The sequence below is a fragment of the Psittacula echo genome (assembly GCF_963264785.1).
Source record: "Psittacula echo genome assembly, chromosome: 2".
NCBI lineage: Eukaryota > Metazoa > Chordata > Aves > Psittaciformes > Psittacidae > Psittacula > Psittacula echo.
The window spans coordinates 43,607,263-43,626,176 of record NC_137737.1 but is presented as its reverse complement, the minus strand read 5'-3'; positions in this window follow the sequence as shown (position 1 = coordinate 43,626,176).

The following is an 18,914-nucleotide window of genomic DNA, read 5'->3' as shown; positions in this document are numbered from 1 at the left end:
CTGAAAAAGAGAGGGTAAGCTGCTGAGAACATCCCAGAGGAATTTTCCTGAGCATGTCACAAGAACTGACAAATTGTCCAGGTTTTCAAATGTTTTTTATTAAAAAACTAAATTTAGTATCTACCAGGAATAATAATTTATTGCAATAGAAATAATTAAATCCTCAGCAAATGAAGATGAATTTTAATGCTGTTGCACAGTTATTCTCAACAAATGCTTTTAGTTTGGCCCAAACAACATAAAGGAGGCTTTGTGTGTATCATAATATGCAATCTAGACCTGAATGATTTGTTTCAGTCATCACAGAGGGGACAATAAGAGAGAACATGACAAAAATAAAACAGTAGGGCTGCACCTAATTTTGACTTTCATACTTTTTATAATAAATCTCATGGTAGTTTGTGGTTTCCTTCAGCCACCCCCAATTCATGTAGTGAATAAGAATCTAAGATTTCATAACAGAAAAACAAGCTTCTAGTTTTCATGCTTACAAGAAGACTTTAATACAGAGCAAGAAAAGGAACTGAAATATGTTTTTTTAGAGACAAATTTGTAAAGTTTTAACTTAAAAACTAAAATCTGCCTTTTTACTCTAAAAAAAATGCAAAGGCATAAATAATAAAGCTTGATCCTGCTATTAGAGCTCAGGTCAGTGTTTATAGTGTATTTGTTACTCAGAGATTGCAAAGCCTTGTATCCCATCGTTTTCTTTCCTTAGCAACACTCTCTTAGAGCCTTGAAAACAACATGTCTCTGTGCTCTATTTTACTTGCTTTTTCCTTCAGCAGATGCTGATGAGCCCAGCGTCTGATTTTAGTTTTGATCTGGATTAACTCCAGGGGCGTGCACAAAGCCATCCTGCTTCTTCTCTCCTAACAGGGTGGTGGCAAGGAGGAGAGTCAGGACTATTGTTCTCCCTCCTTGTGTCCCTCCTGCAGCAGCAGCCAGCATTGTTCCTTTTTATTTACTTCCCCTTTCTGTAAAGCAGCAAGGCATGCAGCAGAGGGACGCAGCTCTCCCTGTTGTAATAATGAGGTGGATTTATGAGAGAAGGACACAGTGAAGGAGAGCTCTCCTTGTGCAGTGTTTGCCACTCAAGGTTGGGCACCCACCCACTCCTGGCAGTCCAGTGCTGGGCCTCCCCACTGGCTCATGCTCTCACCCTCAGCTACCCAGGCAGGCTGGAAGGCCCCCAGCTAACTCTTCAACCTTTGCACCTCAGTGAAAATGTACAGACATATGCAATAAACACCTTTTCCCTTCATGTGGTGTACTTCACAAGTTGTACATTCCATGTTAATACTCGAAGTTATGATTCAAGTAATAAAGGGGAAAATCTCACCTTGGACCCTTCCTTACCAGTAGCTAAGTGGAAATTTTGGCTTATAAAACGCTCCTCGAGCAAGTTTGCTGTGTCACTGGAATAGTGAATTCCAGTACAGCTTTATTCCACTCCTGCTCTGTGGAAGTTTTGCATTACTTTTAGGAAAGGCTTATGTATGAGAAGTGAGGAAACTTTTCTTCTGGGGAAAATGTTATGGGTATCCTTCATTCACCTTGTGTCCTTGGTATCTTCATGGCGAAACATAGTGTGTACCTGGGGAGTTTCTGTTAAGGCCAATTTAAAATGCATGTAGACATATTTAAAAATACATTTAAGCTTTTAAAATGTCTTATACAAGCAAACAAAACAAAAGAAAGATCACTGTCAATTCTGCTAGTTGTGTTTCTGCCAGGCACCAGAATCAAACACCAAACTTCCACAAGTTGCAGCTGCCTGCACTTTCCAGTGCAACGTTTGTGGTTGCCTTTATGAAACACACTGTACCCATCGCTGGTCTTTGCTAACGGGATGGCATTTGTAGTGCCTTGAATGCAATTAAATCTTTCTGTACATCACTCCCCAAATCTATAAGTATTTGTTGTTTGGGAGCAGATTAGTTTCAAGAATTCATATTTAGTAGCCTTCCACATTGCAAACTTCATCAAGAGCCTCAATGAACCCAAGGAGCTCATGGTGTAACAAAGCCAGTGAAGTGAAAGCAATACAAGAATGAAGTTACATATTACAAACCGACATGAAAATGGCCTGTAACAAAATGCCTCATGCCACCCACAGGAAAAAGCAAATCATCATCCAACGTTTTCTGCCACCTTCACATTGTCTCAAATGCTTTCAACATGCTCTCAGCTGGAACATTTGCCTCCGTCTTTTGCATACACAGAAAAGCAGTGCAGGACCTAGTTTCACCCACCCCATTCCCTCATGCAAAGCCTCAGTGTATTTTTGATTTAGCAGATTAGCAATTCTGACTGGCACAAAGTTGATCGATGTGGAAATCTACCCTCCTTTTACAAAGTTGCATTCCAGAAACTGAGCAAGAACATTCCCCTTCATTTTGTAAGGCGGGAGAGAGGTGGGGAGGGCAACCCCTGGGCCCTGGCTGCTGTGCTTTGCAGCCAGAAGAAAAACTTTGGTGCTTATTGGTACCTGATTTCTCCATGTTCACCTGGAAACAGAAAGCATCTAAAAAACTATCCAAACCACAGATTTATCCTTCATAACTCAGTGTTTCGATATGCAAATATACAACCTGGTTTTTTCTGCCTCCAGAGTGATCTCACTGATGGTCATGGGACATTCCCATAGGAATTGCTCAGTGTTACTGCTGCTGTGTGCAAGGATGATTCATGGGGAAGAGATTCAGCTGTAAAATGGAAAAATGGTTAAAACACTGTGCAGTGTGCCTCTCTCCTAAACAATCATACTATACTTGCTTTTCCTCTCTTCTCAAAATTGCTGCCTTGGGGAGGTAAAGAATTACCATTGCCATAAACCATAATCAAGATCAGATGTGCAAAGAGAAAGGCCTTGCTGAAATATCAAAGGGCACTTAAACTGCCAAAACAGAGCAAGAGAGAGAAATCCTGAGGGAATCAGAGATGTAATTTATGACTGACCTTCATTTAACTGGGAAATGCGTGCTCTTGAATGGCAACACTCCCGTGAATCCATGTTTGGTTTTGTTTCAGCTCATTGGGAATCTTTGCTGCAGTGGTATTGATCTAAGGTCCCAAACAATGAGCCAGGGATGAGGAATCCCATATGCATTCCAGAAACATTTTTCTATACTAAACTCGTCTCAGCAGTGACAGTGCCCAGCTTTGTCATCCCTTCTGCCACAGCACTGCCTGCCGGGGCTTGCTGCTTTGTGTTTGCATCATCGCTTGCCTAAACAACTCCACATTTTCTGCATTCCCATAACCCAGTTGTCTGGATCTGGAAGAAAAATGAGGTAACAACTTCAAGGGGATTTTTGCTGCCCCAGGAGCAGTTGATATCTGGGTCACCTCTCCGTTGTCCAAAGACCAAGCGTTACGAGAAAAAACATACTAAATCTTTGCAGTCAAACACAAACCCACGGCGTCGCGGTGTCTTAGCCTCCCATGTGCTGCCTCCCTTTTTACGTTTCACAGGGTAAACATTTGACTTGGGACCCTCTACACTTCAAAATAGTTTTAATTAAAATCTAGTTCCAAACTTACCTTTGTCATGGACCCAAAGTGCACACTGAACTTTGAGGAAATTCGGATCCAGGTTTTCATTTGTATTTCATGGCTCCATTCCAGCTATAGTTTAAAACAAAGATGCTTAGCTGCTGTCAGTGGAAGTAAAGTACTGTGTTGCCCTGGGTTCCTATCAGATATGCTGTATTAAAGCAGATTCTCATTATCTCAGAGTTATGTTCTGAAATCTTTTTAAATTCCTATTGAACACTGATGAAAAAGTTTATTTTCTAAATTCTATTTTGCCTTTAACATGAACTGGAAGGAATGGCAAGGTACAGTGACAAGGGCAGATTGTCAGGGAAGCCTGTAGAGTTGCCCATTCTGAAGAAACCTCTCATCAAGGCGGTAGCTATTAATAAAATACACTTCTTGTCTCATAACCAGAAAAAGATAATCTGTCATAGAAGTCACAACTTCTTCACAGTTTCCCCTCTCAGCTTCCTCTGTGAACAGCTGTCAAGATGTGTATGCATGTAACTTAAAAAAACCCCAACAAACACATAGGTTTGATGTGTGATGCAAACCAAACTGATCTTTTAAATGGAGCTTTTCCAGGTAGAAAACCCTTTGGAGTTAATTAGATGGGAGTGTTCAGGTTATTTTTCATCATTGCAACATGTTGTTTTGCAACACAAAATATGTCCATTTACAGTAAATACAGCAATGTCTGCAACAAATTAACTTCAGAGTTTTGGAAACACAGATGGTATTTCTTGCACTTTCCCAAAGGGCTACATTTGCTGGAGAGAAAGCAGAAACTGTAGTTATTCTGTTATTTTTAGGAGTTTCTTCATCCCCATCGTTTCTACTGCACTAAGAAAAGGTAAAATCTGATTCCCAGTTTATCAGCTATCAAGCAATGAGATTAAACAATATCTTTTGTCACTTCCAGTATGTTACTGCTGCCTCCAGCATTTAATTTTGAAAATCAGTACATTTGTGAAAGAAGTTATGTACACCGAAAGGGAAGTCTCATCATCCAACACATTTTGTAAAGGAAAAAACAAGCATCCATGGTGTGACGTAAGAACTAACATCATCGCTACAGATTGTCCCTAGAGCCCCATCATCGCTCTGGACTCGCTTCTCCGGGGAAGCCGCAGCGGCTTCCCGCCAGGAGGTGGCACGATGCTCCCGATCTCCCGATGCTCCGGATGCTCCCGTCGCCCTTCCCCGCTGCCTGCCGCCGGGGCTCCCGCGGCCGGGGCTCAGCGCCGCCGCCCGCTGCCGCTCACGGTGGTCCCCAGCTTGCTTTCAAACGATGAGGCCCTCAGAGACCGGATTGTCACAAGCTGCAGGTCGTTCCTCTTTTGCACATTTTTCCTTTCCTTTTTTCCTCTTTTTTTTTTCTCCTTTTTTTTTTTTTTTTTTTTTTTTTTTTTTTTTTTTTGAGATTTCCCATTTAAAATAACTGAGACAGCTCTTACCCTCAGAAAGTGCTAAAGAGAGCATGAAAAATAGAGTGGGACCAGTCTTTTTTTTACACATTGAACACACATATGAATAAGCATGTGTAACATTTCACAGCAACCTGTGCTTGAGCTTATGTTCAGGATGTCTTAAACATTTTTGGAGTTTTCACCCCTCCTTATGTTGCAGTGCGTTTGGTTCAGGACACTCCAGTGAGGGCAGAATTGCTGCATTCTCTAAACAGAAAGGGTGATTGAAGCATACACCTTGCAGCAGGGCCTGCATTCGTCCCGCCTTTTTACAGGCATCTAAGTGACAGGGCTAACTTAGAAGCCAGCTTGTCTTTGCTTCCCTCTAGAGTCGATGGATAGATCTGGCACCTCCAAAGAGTGATTCAGCGCACACAGCTATCAAAAAAACCCATGCAGTTAACCTCACACAGAGGGGAAAGAAAGGAAGATCCAGACTTTGGGGGCAATAAAATACAACATATTTTTTTGTAGATCCATGACTGTGTGCTTAACTCATTCAAACTCAGCACTGTAAAGTAAAAATTACTGCTTTTTCATTTATCATGTTAAAACTCACACAAGATGGATTAAGGATGTAACTTGCCAGTGACCACCCGTTTGGAAGTGAGAGAAATATTCTTGTGACAGAAATATCATTGATTGACTGTTAAAACCTGCAAATGAACTCAGGGAGGAATTCTGAAACCTCCCATGCTACGAATTCTGGCTGAAAGCAGATGAAGTTCTGTGCTCCTGAATTACACATTTCACTTAACAATGTTTATAATAAGCAAATGGTGACTTTGAGGCAAATACAAGGGCAGAGTGGCAATCTGTGCAAACTGCTCCTGCCTGGCAGAGCAGCAGCATTTCCTCTGCAGATTCCTTTCTCTGGGATTCCTCTGGCCCTCTGGATTTGACACATTCCTTGCTGTTCAGGGATCAGAGCAAACACATTTTATATGTTCCTCTTTTACAACACAGTTCCTGTAGTACTGCATATGCCTTTAGGATCACTCATGGCAGCTCCACAAAATTGGTCCCCACTTCATGAGAGCTTTTACAAGTCCTGATAGATGCTCACCTGCGTGTGCAGGCACCGAAAGTCTTTCCACAACCTGGTCCTTGCTGTGGCCACTTGCTGCTTCATTCCTCCAGTTCATTGATGACAGTCAGGGAGCAGGATTCAAATCAGCTTTTAAATCTGCAGGCAGCCTGACTTGTGTGTATTGCTCACAGGACTCTCTTTTTCCATGGATCCATCATTTTTCTGCATTTAAGATTATTTCTACCTGTTTATCTTTTCTTATTCTATCCATAAATTAATTTGGTATTTCTCACACTGAACAAATAAAAGGAACAACTTGGCTAACTTAGCATCATACTCAGTGACGCATTCTCTGGCTTCCTCAAGGAACCCACGAATCCTTATCAAGACCAAGTCAAGGGTTGCAATGCAGTGGCCTGGGTGGATAGGAGAGAAAACGACCTGTCAACAGGGCTGGTCCAACAAACCAGCAGCATCTCTCAGTTCCACCCCTGATGTGGGAAGCCACACAGCAGCGACTGTGAGAATGGCTGCAAGAACACAACCTACAGCTTCCCATCAGCAAGGACAGGGGCAGATCATCAGGAAATAAACACAATGCTCATCATGTTCAGAAATACTATTAGCAGAGCCTACACTGCAGGTTTGGCTACAACCACCACTGAAAGGTCACACCAGAGAAGAGGAAATCATGGGCAAATGGCCACTGCACAGACCCTGTCAGTCTGGACTCACATGTGAGTCCCACATGCTCAGAATACACCAGACTTGCTGTGTCTGTCCAGCACAGCCTCTGGCTAATGGGATGGTGAGTTCAGCCACTACACATGCTCTCAAGGCTTGCTGAGGGTCTGTATGTTTGCCTTCTTGCAGGTTCAGGTTTGCCTTTCTTCCCACAGGCAGCACAGCTCTAGGGGGAAGGGGGGCTTCCAAGATGTTCTGGTGCACTGACGATTCCTTAGTGCCACAGCCTGTTTGGAACGTGGTCGTGCAAAACTGAACACTGCTGTCCTTGGTGGAGATGTAAATTGGAAGACACCATTCTCTTGACAGAGACCTGTTCCTTCACATTTCATGTTTTCCACAGTAGCACATACAGACACAAATTTTCTTCCCAAGGTAACTGCCAAGCAGTGCTATGTCCTTGTCCTGCTGTCACAGACCTGTCCAGTTGTATCCCATGCGCATGAAAACCCCCCCTTTACAGACTTCTGCAGCTAAGCCACAAAATTCCACCTCTGCTGTGTCTCTCTTGCAAAACTGCATGGATCTTCTGACGTGTTGATCATCAGCATGTGGTGTGTCAGGTAACAGAGCAAACTGCCCAGTAAGAAGGGACTGTACTCCCCAGGTACTTCACATACTTCCCAGCACAGAACTTTCTTGCCATGGGATCAAATGCATCCCACATTGCCAAGACCTCATCTCTTGTGGTGTTGGATCTCACTATGTCCCACCACAGAATAAGTCTAAAGCACTGTTGGTGTAGGTGTGAACCTTCAGGTGGGAAGTCTCTTGTCTGATATTTCCCTTCTGGTTAAGATAAGCATGTTGTATGCCACCTTAAGCAGTCATGAGAAAAGGAAAGCAGTACTTGGGAAAAATGGCAACAGGACTTCAAAAAGGAAGTGGTCATTATTTGCACATAACGTTTGCAGAGCTTATTTTCTCTTTGCTCCCTATGTCAGGAAAAACTATTACAGTAGCTAGGAAAGGGAAATATTTCTTTCTGTTTCTAAGCATGTGAAGCAGGCTCCCACTGGCAGAAGCTGCCCAACACATTTTGTTCAGTGGTGTGTAGAGCCTGCAACTGCACATTGCACCAGGAGCAAAGTGTCTTGCAGTACAGGACCCTGTGTAAGGGCCACATAGTAGCTAAGTTCCATTTAGCTCCTGTTTTGTGTAAGCCCTTGTTTGTTTTGGGGGTTTTGTTTTGGTTTTTGTGTTTGTGATTTGTTGTTTGTTTGTTTTTTTAAGGATAAATTGCACTGGTATTTCATTTCTGGTTTTACAAATGAGAAGTTTGGTGTTTTGAGGACGTGGCTGACTTCTGATGAAGAACCTTTTTATGTTAAATGTGACCATTAGGGAAATTACAAAGGTGGACAGAGACAGGAGGCTGTGTCTTCCAGTGGCAGGTACGGTGTCATGCCCTGCACCTCACCAGGGGAGCAGGGGGCGAGGGGCTGAACACTTACCAGAAATTAGCTTCAGTGACCTGCCAGGACTGCCTGTCTTTACTGGCTGATTGCAAAGGATCTTGCAGCTCAGTGTGTAGCCATGCTCAACAGCTTTTGATGGAGCTCCAACCTGCTCATGACAAAGGAGCTCATGACAAATGTCAGCTCACAATGAGTCTTTAATTTACTTAACTTTGAAGGTGGTGGAAAAGGCCTTCGAGGGATATTGGCACTTACCAAATTTCTGTGTTTTCTACAGCAGCATCTTGGAAGAAGCAACAATTGAAAAGGGTTTTTTTTTCTCTTTTCATGGTCTCTTCAGTGCAATGGTAATGTTCTTTCCACTCGCATTTTTTCCACCTTATTTTTTCTTTTCTGTTCTTGTGGGATGAATGTGTGACAGTATGTATAGAACATATCTAGGGAAACCTGAGGGCACAGGGAATGCCAAATCAATTTTGTATTTCACACTGAAATTCTCCTTTAGCTTTGGCTTGCAAGTGTTTTATAGCTATATGCCTACAAGTCTCCACACTGTAATAATCTCATCATATACCCTTATGAATACTTTTGCCTACTGACCATAAGATAAAATCTTCCCTATGTGAATCTTGGTATGTTTTGCCACAGCCCTAGAAAGGACAAGAAATGTCACAAATTCTCAACTGAAATTTATTTCCTGCTTGTCTGCAAAGATCAAGGACACAAAGGCATAAGAGCCCCACCTCCAGCATTCAAAGGACCCAGGGAAGCTTCTGATGCCAGGAATCCCACGCAGAGGTGGAGCTAATACATTCATAATTACTTTCCATTCTCATAAGGAACATTCAGGTTTCTCCTTTTAGGGACAAGATGCAGCTCTGGGTCCTTCTTCCTAGAGACTTTCCAGGGGAAAGGAATGTTTCAGTCTGTTTCAGAAAAGTCTCTAAATCTCGTGATGCTACCTGAAGCACTTTAATCAAGTGGTCACGCCTGACCAGGCATCCAGCCTTGAGCTTTTGCGTGCAGTAGAGGACAACATAGGAAAGTTGCAGAGAAAAGCCTTGCTATGGTTGAGGCCAGAACTGCTCAGTTTTGTTTGTGGTGGCAGAGAGGACTCTCAGGCTCACTATCCGGAAGGCAGGACAATCTCAGAGGGAGAGGTCCAAGAAAAAGCTCCATATGCCTGAAGAAAACCCTGGGAGAACTTGAGTTGCCTCAGCCCAAGAGAACAATCACAAAAAGCCCCAGACACACCAGGGAGAACCTTCTACAGCTTGCATAACAGCCTAGAGGTCAGAATTCTCGCTCTGGAAATAAGAGCACTTTAATGCCCTTCTCAGCTGAAAAGAAATAAATCAATGGTTTCAATGCAAGTTAGTAGACTACAGAACTATGTGGAAATGGAACAAAGTCCATCTCTCTTTCTGAAACTAGGTCAGTACAAGTCCAAGAGTGACATGACTAGAAGGAGAGAAAACATAGCGGAGCCGGAGTCTGTAGTCCTCAAGTTATGCACTTAGCTGGGAGTGTAATCTCAAAGCAAAAGAGGCATGGGAACTAGTCCCATAAAAATATATAAGGTCTTTGGTGACCAGAGTTCAGAAACCCCTGATCTAACAGTTCATTTTTCACTGTGTCCCCATCCTGTTCACTGTGGACTCTGCATCTGCAGTGCTGCAGCATGTGACATCATTGCAGCCCATCATAACTTGATGTCAAGAACAGTTAATCAAAATTTTCAGGTTACTAAAGCCAAGGCTGAGGCCAGATGTAAAACAAGCAAATGGAATTTCTAAGTCACGTTGGTCTTCATTTGCAACTCACAAATCTGAAAAATAAAAGAGCTGAGAACTTATGTCCATGAAGACTGCAATTAAGGATGAAAAATGAAAATGGCTTGTTACAGGAAAAATACTTACAACCTCCTTCATGGATCACTGTTGCATATCCAGAGTTTGGATGGTGTATTTCTTGTAAAAAACATACTTACTTCCTCAATGAGAAATTCTCTCCCAACCTGTACCTTTTCAGCAGTAGCATTCTTGAGCTGCTCCACTAGTTCTCGACCATGTGTTACTGATGAATATGGAAAAGAGAAAAGGAGGCCACAATAAGCTTTCATCTTTTTTAGTCCCTCCTTGACTTCATGAAACTATTGCCTTGTCAGACCTTATCCTTCCTGGGAGCCTCAGGGCACTTCTGAAAGATTTTACAGTCCTTTGAACTTCCGCAATCATCTATGCTTTATTTTCTTTAAAAATGGCAAGTGGGAAATCAGCTGTCCTCCTGTTCTGATTTCCTCCTGCCTGTTGTTTCTGAGGGAGGAGGCCCCTTTTCAGAGAGATGCAAAGTGCTAAGAATTCCTATTGCCTATAATGGAATGGAAGGGCTGAGATCCAGGCAACCCTTTGAACATGCAGGATGCCTCTCTGTAATGCAACGTTCAGTACTCATACTGCGCAGAACACCAGGTCTGCTTTTCAAACACAGGCTTCTGAAGTATGAGGTATACAGGTAATGTAGTAGTAACACTGCCTGCCTGTTGTTTGCTCTGAAATTCTCAATTGCAGTTAGCATGTGTCTTGAAAAATTCATTCTAGTTGAGTCTGGAGTGTCAGATAAGGGACATGTTGCTCTGACTCTGTGAGTCAGAGGCTCATTATCTGTGGCACTGAGCACAAAGAAAGTTGTATGTATAACAGCTCCCTTATTGAAGTGCCAGGGTTATTGTACTGCCTGTAAAGTAATAGGAAAGAAACTCTCCAGGTTCCTTTTTCTTGGAGGTTTTTTTTTTAAGTGAAGACATGTTTGAACCAAGACATTCCTGCTTCTTCTAGCTGCCAGTTCCTGTGCACAAGATTCAATGTTTTTCTTGTACTTGCTATAAAATGCCTCATCAAAGACTTCCCTGCTCTGTTATAGCTGTTTCATTATTTATTATGGTTAAAAATATGAATTACTGAACTTCAGCCCTTCAGCCTTGGCAGATAAGTGAAATGGGAATGAACTTTCAGCTCTTTGGTTTCAGAAGGTAAATCTCTGGTGGAGTTTGCACACATGGTTGGAATAGTTCCCCTCGTTTACACTGGCACAGCTCCACCGACTGCCACCGCACTGCCCCGATTCACACTCCAGCAGCAGGGAGTTAGAAACTGAGGGGCCTGAGACAGCTGTAACGTTTTTATACTGCATGTCCAGTTTTAAAACAGCAAATTTAAAACCATATGTGAAGAAAAAAAAGGATTTTTCTCTTTTGGGTTATTAAGGGGGAGTTGACCAGAGAGAGGAAGGAGCTGCAAGTGATGCACCGAGGCTGACCCTGGAAGAAAGAGAGGTTAAATAACAGTATAAATATCCACTGGCTCTTGAACCAAGTCACACACACCACTTCTCATATGGAATTCTTTTACATAATGCCCTGGCAAGAAGGAGCTCCTTTTTAACTTGGTTTCCCCAGGAAATGTAGCGTGTATGTTCACACAATCTGCCTGTCACATCTCCTCCCCAGCCTTCCTCTTGCCAACCGCCATTTGTCCACTTACTGACATGTGACAGAGCAAGTCCACAAGTGAAACCTGGTAGCTGTATACAGGAGAGATGACTACTTGGCCTCCCCAGCAGGCAAAGACAACTCTGTCCGCTGGAGAGGGGGCTCTTGCCACTGGAGCTGCACAAGGGCAGGAGCAGCAGCAGCCTCCACCCTGCCGGAGGAGACCCCAGGCACCTGGGGATGCCACAGGAAGGAGCGATGGCACTGGGATGCAGGAAGGAACTGGGAGGGTAAGCGGGCCGTGGGAGAGAAATTCATCGGAAACCAACCTCCATGAGCTTCACTGCACATAGCAGTTGAGCCTGACATGAGGCAGGCACTGAACTAAAGAAAGTCCTTTAAAGAAGCAGATGTGTTCTTTCCAAAGTATCTGCTAGTAAAATAAATTAAACCAGTTAAATTAAGCTTCCCCATCAGCATCCAGCAGTACAGCTCAGCCTGATTTACCGGTCTGCTTAACAGCAGTAGGCAATGTAAAACTAGCATTTTCTAATTTAGGATGGTTGATTTTAGGGTCAATTGACATAGTGTATGCTGATCTCTGCTTTTAAAAAGCAGGGAATGTGAAGGTGTCTGCTTGCCTTTGGAAAAGGAAATAAATATTAACTTATCCACACAATGTGTAAGCGGATCTAGCCCTGTTGCAGGAAACTCATTAATCTCACATGGAAAATAAATAAACCAGGAGAGAAAAGGATGGGTGGGATTTTAACTTCCTCTATTTCCGCTAATCGTTATTTTATATGAACAAGTGCATGCCAAGGTTTTTAATAGGAAAATTACTGCAAAGGACAAATAAGTTTGTTGAGTCTTTTAAAAGCTTTTTGGTGGAGGGATAATTTAGGGTGGTGTTGGGAAAACTTACCTGTTAAATGCTGCCTGATAATTCCCACTATTAGACCACATTTTCCATTGCTGATGCCACTGTCAGACTTGAGCCATCGGGACTCACATTTTCCATGGCAGGTGTCTGCCTAAGGCTGGATACATGTGATGCATGTGTGTGTCTATCAAGAACTGCCCCAGGCTAAGTGTGTACAATAATTTCAGCCAAAATGTTTTTGTTCTTCAGCAACTATAAGAAAAAATGTGCTGTTTCCCCTGTTTCCCTCACGCTAAAAAGAATGGCAGCCTCTTCTTTAGGCAGTCCCAAAGGCCCTGTACGTTGGAGGAAAAGCATGAAATTTGGCAGGAATGCTTTAACCGCTCTGGAAATCTGCCTCAGCTCAGTTGAATTATGAACCTGAGCAAGATCAGTTTGGTCTTGATAGAGCTTCACAGCTTGGTGTTTCAAAGATCCTGTGCTAGTCTGGGGTTGACCAAGGTTTTCTTCAGCTAGTTTCTCCTTTGCCCATTTGGACCCTGCTCCTCATCTGGAGCAACCCAGAAGAAATGGTCATCCAAGGAAAGGACAGGCTGGAGAGAGAGAGGTGAGAAAAGAGAAGAAACAAGAGCACTCTAGACAGAGACCATGGGACAAGGGAGAAAAGTTGAGACGAGAAGTCCACTACACCCACAGTCAGCGACCATACGTGTGCCACAAGATAAGATACCATCAGTTTTGTTTGCTGATGGGGAAGTGTAGGTGGTCACTGACACAGCATTCAGAATTACACAGCTTTGAGAGTGGCAGAAAGTATAGTTCAAGCTCATTTCAGCCATGGAAAGGTTGAACTTTCAAGTCATAGCCATATTTAAAAAAATGAGCATTGGGAAATTGGCAATTGGCCCTTATCTTCCATGAAAATATGACCCTACCTGAAAACAGCCACTATTGGTGTTCTTGTTCTTCCTTCACAGGTGGGAGATATTATTGTTTAATGCCTCAAAAATTCAAATACGCACTGAAGTGCATTTATATGGCTTTAAATGTTGGCCTTTCCCACAGACATCTGTGACCAGGATAACCAGCACTTCCACAGTCATCCATGTATTAGTCAATAACTTTCCAGAATTCTAGGTCTGCTCTCACATAATTCACAAAATCAGAAACGGAGGATAAACACAGCGCGCACTGAGTGACTACCAGTTCTCCCTTGGAGCCCAGCGGTTTATTCTTTGATCACTAAAGCAGCTTATAACAGTAATTTTCATGGTGATCACCAAGCACACTCTGCCAGAATGTGGCTCTTTCTTCAGAGTAATCCATAATCTTTGGCAATCTGGAATTTTTAATAGTAGCAATTTCTAACAGCAAAATATCGCAGGACCCTGAAAGTCACTTTTCACAATCCAGAGTTGTATTTCTATAAAGATGTAAAGCTTAGAAAAGCAGGTTTAGAATATTTGTGAGAAACAGAGAACTTTAAATTTAAGGTAAGAATTAAATTACTGAGAATGGCAATTTATGATCATAGAATGGGTGCATCATTAATTTGGACAAACATGTTCCTGATAAGAATATGAGCTGAAAAAGCAAATGAGAGCCAGTGTGAAAAAGACACAGCAATCAAATTAAAATAGCAAATAGCATATGACCACAGGATAGCTTTTTTACAGTATATATTTAGGAGAGCAGGCATGGGGTAGCTGAATTGCTCATTTGGATGGCAAATACTTGGAATTCAAATCTCCATAAAATTCTGGCATTAGGATTCAAAGTTGGGAGGCAGGAAGGAACTTTCAGGGGTGCAGCATGGGGAGCGAACATTGGGACAGCACAAGACAAAAAAAGGAGGGCACACATATCATATTTATTGGTCTGTTTCTGCTTTCATATTGGACAAAGAAATGGCCACAGCACAACTCTCTCTACACCAAGGATGTGTAACTGTGCTTCCCCCATTTTCCACCCATGCAAAATTCTGATGGAAGCTTTTATGATGGTTTGGGTGCTGACAGACATTGCTCCTCAGAACAGATTCCCTGACATCTAATAATAGCTGAGCTCTTGTAGCTTTTTGGTGTGGGGTTGCCAATTTTGATTTCTTTATCAGCCACCCGCTTTCACAAAATTGAACTTACCGCTGAGTAAATTCAAACTTACCTTTGAGACCTGCATCAACCCTGACTTAAACTTGCTAACAAATCCAAGAATTATTTGGAACACACAGATATCTAAGCCTTGATTCTTTAGAAACTAAATAAAAAAGAAAGAAACTGGAAAGAAAGGGGAAAAGAAAGAAACTAGACATCAGAAAATCTTACAATATTTTGTATGTACCAAGAAACTGAATTGGGTTAACCCAAGCACATCAAAGGGTAAAAGTCATTAGGATACCTTCAGAAGTCTACAAAAGCCTCCTCCTCCACTCAGCTATTTCAAAAGCTTCAGCAACAGAGGAGGTTCTGCAGCTGTGGAGTGCAGCTATTACACAGTCCTGTGTTCTGCAATAATTTTCTGCATGCTGACGGGAATGGAACAGCAAGAGGTTTGAAGTCCAAAGTAATGCAACCAGTGAATCCTGGCTGCAGTGGATCTTCAGCTGAAGATCCTGTGTCTCAGCAGTTTGTAGCTGGTTTTAACACCGATGGATCATTACTAAGTTCTACTTTGATGAAAGCTACCTAACCAAAACACCACACTAACAGTCACTCTAAAGTCACATACTTGGATTTTGCAAAACTGTTTGCAAAAAGGACTCCTCTCCTTAATGCCTGAATGTACACAATAAGCATGTAATATTATCTGGATGCAGTTTAACATATATGTATTCATTGTTCCAGCTATTTTGGGGTAGGGAAAGGGTAGAAAAAAGTTACCTAGCGAGTTGGATATGACTACATTGGAATTAAGTTTTCTGTCTTTAATTTGGAATTTAAACAATGAACTGAAATGAACTATAAGTTTTTGATCTCTATCTTGAGGATCTCTCTGAACAATACGTGATAATATACAGTGCTGAGACCCACAACAGAGGAACTGGAACCTTTACTCAGGGGTGCCTATCTCTTTGATTCAAGCATAAATGTTTATTTATTAAAAGTTGGGCTGTGGAAATAAAGAATTCTGGAGAAGAAATTATACATATTTCTGATCATGTTGTTATCTGTCTGAAGAAACTACTATTCCGAAAAACAAAATCGGGTAATTAAAAGCTATGCTTTGTGACTCCAGAAAAAAAAAAAAAAGAAAAATCATATGGCAACTAGTTAATGTCTATATGATTACTTTCATGTATTTTCTCAGCGTTAAGGTATTTATAGCCACATGCAAAACCAAGAAAAGAGCCTAAGGGAACACAAGCAAAACCCCACCACCCAGCACCTTAACTGCAGCATCTGCAAGCCAGCAATCATGGAATACTTGATGAAGTGCTTAAGGCTAGGAAGGCTGATAATGAGATTTCTTTTAAGTTCACAGCACTGTACATTAAAGAGACACTGCCAACCTGATTGTGAAAGGAAAAACATTACATTGCACACACACGCTGTTTTTGTTTTTATAGAAGAGTCTTTTTCATCAGCCTTTGCTGGTGTCTAGAAAAACAGGTTTAGTAAGCAGCATACTTGGTACACAAGTTTTCCCTCAATAATTTTGCATTTTATTTGCCTTTTGTAATGCTTCAGTTCTGATGCTGTGTCTGGCGAGTGCCCCAGACAGGAGAGTGGTTCGGAGCTCCCACCCAGTCAGTCCAAAAAGCAGGAGCTCCACAAGTTAGTACCGTAAGCAGAATATACTAAAGGCCATCTGCACACAGTGACAGTGACTGCTGCAAAGTACAGCATAAACAACCTGGAGCCAGATGATAGTTCCACCTCTCTCCCTCTGGTCTGTTCAGTGATAGAAACCACCCCATTATTTGCTGCAAGATTAGATATGGTGTTTCCAGAATTACACATGAAATACCAACCTGAAGAAAAGTCTAGTTGACTTTCTTTAAGTCTACCTTTAAATCCATTTTTATAAACCAAAATAATATTTTACTGGTGCAGAAGCCTTATACAGAGGAACTATAACCTTCCTTAAAAAACAGCATATGTGTAGTCTTAATGCTTATCCCAACATAGCTGCTTCCAGGAGTTTCTTTGCAAAAATGTCCTTTAGCCCTTTCTGTCAATCTTTCCTATTCTTAATAGGAGTGAAATGGTAATGTTGGCATATTCCAGCTGCCTGCTTGGACTAGTCTGAATTAACTTTCCTGGTTTTTCTATCTCCTGTAATTTTTTCTCAACACCCCTGGGATGAGAAAGAACTTGAGCTGACAAACAGGTAGAGCATATAAACAAATCTGTATTCAGGAAAAAATACAGACAAACAATATTAATGTTGCACAGTCAATCATTAAAACTTGGCAAAGCTAATTTTGTAATTTTAACTTTTAACATAGTTTTTACTTACAACATCACATATTTGTTTTTCAGTCCTGCTGTGGGTTATGAATCAAAAGTGTCTGTTGTCTGCCAGACCCTTCTTCCCATTGCTGCTGAAACTGGAAAATGAACAGTGAATGACACAGGCGACTGCATGAAGAAACAGGATTGCTTTACAATTAAAACAGCAGAATGCTCTCCGGGAGGATGGAAGTCTGTTCTGCTTCTGCTAGAGAATTCCAGCAGACGAGTTCTTATTGTGTTAGTCTTTAATTTCATACCTATCATTTTGGGTGCTGACTTGACAACCTAGAATTTGGTTTGCAGACACACTCAAACAGCTGTAGCCCAGGATGCAGAAACTCTGCTTTGAACATACAAGGTGATACATAGCACTAGGTACCACCAGGAAAAAAAGAGATCTTAAGAATCACAAACGGAAATTAAGGGATACTTTTAATCTAGCTTAATATGCAGGTTTGACAATGTAATGCTGTAATTGCTACAGAAACTGGAAAAGAAACGTTAAGCACTGTCTGTCCATCTCCACATCTGTGTGATGCTACAGGGCTGCAGATGCCTGTGATATGGCAAAAAGATACTGAAGACAAAGGTGCCACTTCAACAGCATTTCCTGGCTCTCTCCTGAGCTGCAGACACCCATGCCTGTAGCTGGCAGGACAGGCACCATCCCTGGCATCCCCTGGTAGGGTCTCGTGAATGGCGTTTTGTCAGATTTCCTGTTGGAATGAAACATCAACACCATCACAATCGCCAAATATGTTAAAAAAGACTGTCAAAAGAATGAGAAAAGTGTTGCTGACTTCAGCTCACAGTAACCCCGGTACCATCTGACATACTAATCCACTGACAAAACCTTCAGTAATGCTTCCTCAAGGAGTATCACTGGCAACTGAGCTGTTACTCTGTTAGTCATTTTCATGGAGCTACAAGCCACAGACCCACCCCTGGACCTCAGAAGTGATTCCCACAACAATCTGTGCTAGCACCAGCCTTACTGAATGTATTTGTTTGTGGTCTACAAAACACCATACATAAGAGATTCTTGAACGCTGATAGTACCTGGCTGACATGTCGCTGCAGAGAGAAATGAAGACTGGTGTCAGGTATGCCAAAGGCTGTGTGGCATAACAACCTTCTGCACACAGAAAACCTGGAGACAGCTGGAGTTTTTGTTAAACGCAATCCAGAGTAAGAGGATCAGCCTAGCTTTTGCACTCACAGTCATGGTCAGAGCAGGAAGGTCAGGAACTATTTCCAAAATAAACACAAGAGTCCATCCAAGAAAGCAGCATTAAGTATAATAATTATCTGCTACTTGTTTGATGAGTGCTGTGGCCTGCAATACATTCAGATTTCACCATTTAATCTTGTCATTATTATTATCATTGGTAGATTAAAATCAGTAAAAGCCGTATCACTACCTGAGATAGTCAAAATGTGTCTGCCTGATATCTGGCATCAGAATGCAGCCAACAGCCTGACCACCAAGTTGTGTCAAACAGAGAGCAAATAAAAATCATACTAAAAGATCTAGAGGATCCACCCTGGAAGAGACGCACATGCAGCAGGTGACACCATGCCGATGACACAATGCCACTTCCAGGTACTCCCACCACCAGCAACCCTTTCCCCCATGGGCTCCCATGTACATCCCTGCCAGAGCCGGTCGAGCAGGCACATCTCGGTGTCCCTGGCCGTCTGACAGTGCCGGGAGGAGCTGCAGCAGCCAGTCAGGAGAGTGAGAGGTACAAGCGAGGATCCTGTGTTCAGGCCTGATAGCTGCTCCTGTCCTGGGCTCCCTCTTGCCTTTTCGGAGTGTACAATTAGAGGCCTTTGATGGAAAGATGATAATTTGGCTACTTTTTGTTTTGTTGCAACTGTTGCCT